Here is a 1646-nt window from a genome sequence, read left to right as displayed (position 1 = left end):
ATAAGAAGGACAATGTTACGAATTTCTACTTCTTTTTTTTTTTTTTTTATCCTCAAGCTAAAATAAAATTGTAAAGTATTTTAAAAAGGTATGGCAGATATGGAAAACCTTCACTTAAGACTTATGTCCTTAAAATAGATGGTGTGTACTTAAATCATGAATTTAGTAATTGAAAAGAATGCAATTTCTACCATATTGTGAATATAAACAATGAAACAGTTTCACTACTCTTTACAATGTTTCAACTCTGGGGTCCCTGGGTGACTCAGTCAGTTAAATGTCTGTGTTAGGCTTAGGTCATGCTCCCAGGGTCCTGGGATCCAGACCTACGTTGGGCTTCCTGCTTATTAGGGGAGTCTGTTTCTCTCTCTGCCCCAGCTCATGTACTCTCGCTCACTCTCTCAAATAAATAAATAAGATCTTAAAAAAATAGATGGTATGATAAAGCAATAGAGTCATATAAATGCTGGGATCATGACCTGAGCCGAAGGCAGCTGCTTAACCAACTTAGCCACCCAGGCGTCCCATAAATTCAGTTTTTACTTCATGGTGCTTTGGCAAATAAATAAGCATACAAAAACTTTCTCAAAAGAGAAAGCAAAAAATAAATAAATAATAATAACAACAACAACAACAAAACCCTGAAAATTTTGAGAAACACACAAAGCTGCCAGTCTTAACTTTCTGTAAGAGGCACCTTGAGAGTGAATAAAGCCACCACATCCTTGGAATTGTACCATATCTTGTTCTTTCTTACCTGTTCTGCTTTTCCTTGGCTCACATGCTTTTGGTTTTGTGATAACACTTTCAGTTTCATAATTTGACTTCTCTTCTCTTTTCCATTGTATCTTTCCCCCAGATTTAGAGTTATTCTTTTCAGTTCTCATCCCAAATACTACTACTAATTTTCACCTTAAATAAGATTCAGAGAATCCTATGCAGCTTGGGACCTGGCCCTTGTCCCAGTAGGCAGGAGATACAGCTCAAAGTATCAGAACCAAGGCACTGTGTGCAATCTGTACAGCTTGTTCTATTCATACTTCTTAACAGACTGTGTAGTTTAGATGAATCCCCTACACGTGGATGTTGAATAGGAGAGTACAATTTGTCTTAGATTCCTGGCAGAAATGGAATCAGTTGGGGGTAAAAAAAACAACATCAAATTTCCCAGAGTTCAAATGGGAGATACTAAACTATTTGCATTAGAGGACTCAAAAACAAATCAATGACACTTCTTCAACCAATATTTAGCCTATGTCTTTGAAAAGATAGGAGGTTGATCAGAGAGAGTGAGTTAGAATTCCTTTGAAGAGAATTGTCAGAATGATTTATGCATCATTGTACCTCTGTAGGAAAAGCATGTGAGAAGCCTCAAGGAGTATTTACCAGGAGCACAGAATAACATCTTAACCCCAGAACAATTATTGCTGATCTGTAAAACAACTTAATGCTACTTGCATTGCTACAAAAGTGGAGTAGGTAAGAAAGTTCTTAAATTGTTCCAGGTCTCCTAGACTTAGAAGGGATGAAGACCCTGTTTTTTAGTTTTATCTGGAAAAGTGAAAAAGGTGAGTCTGGTTAAAAGTGTGTGTGTTATCAGAGAAAGGTTGATGACATAGTTGGAATACCCTGGACTTCTAGAATCG

The sequence above is a fragment of the Mustela nigripes genome, chromosome 4, assembly GCF_022355385.1.
Source record: "Mustela nigripes isolate SB6536 chromosome 4, MUSNIG.SB6536, whole genome shotgun sequence".
NCBI lineage: Eukaryota > Metazoa > Chordata > Mammalia > Carnivora > Mustelidae > Mustela > Mustela nigripes.
Note: the sequence above shows the minus strand (reverse complement) of the source record.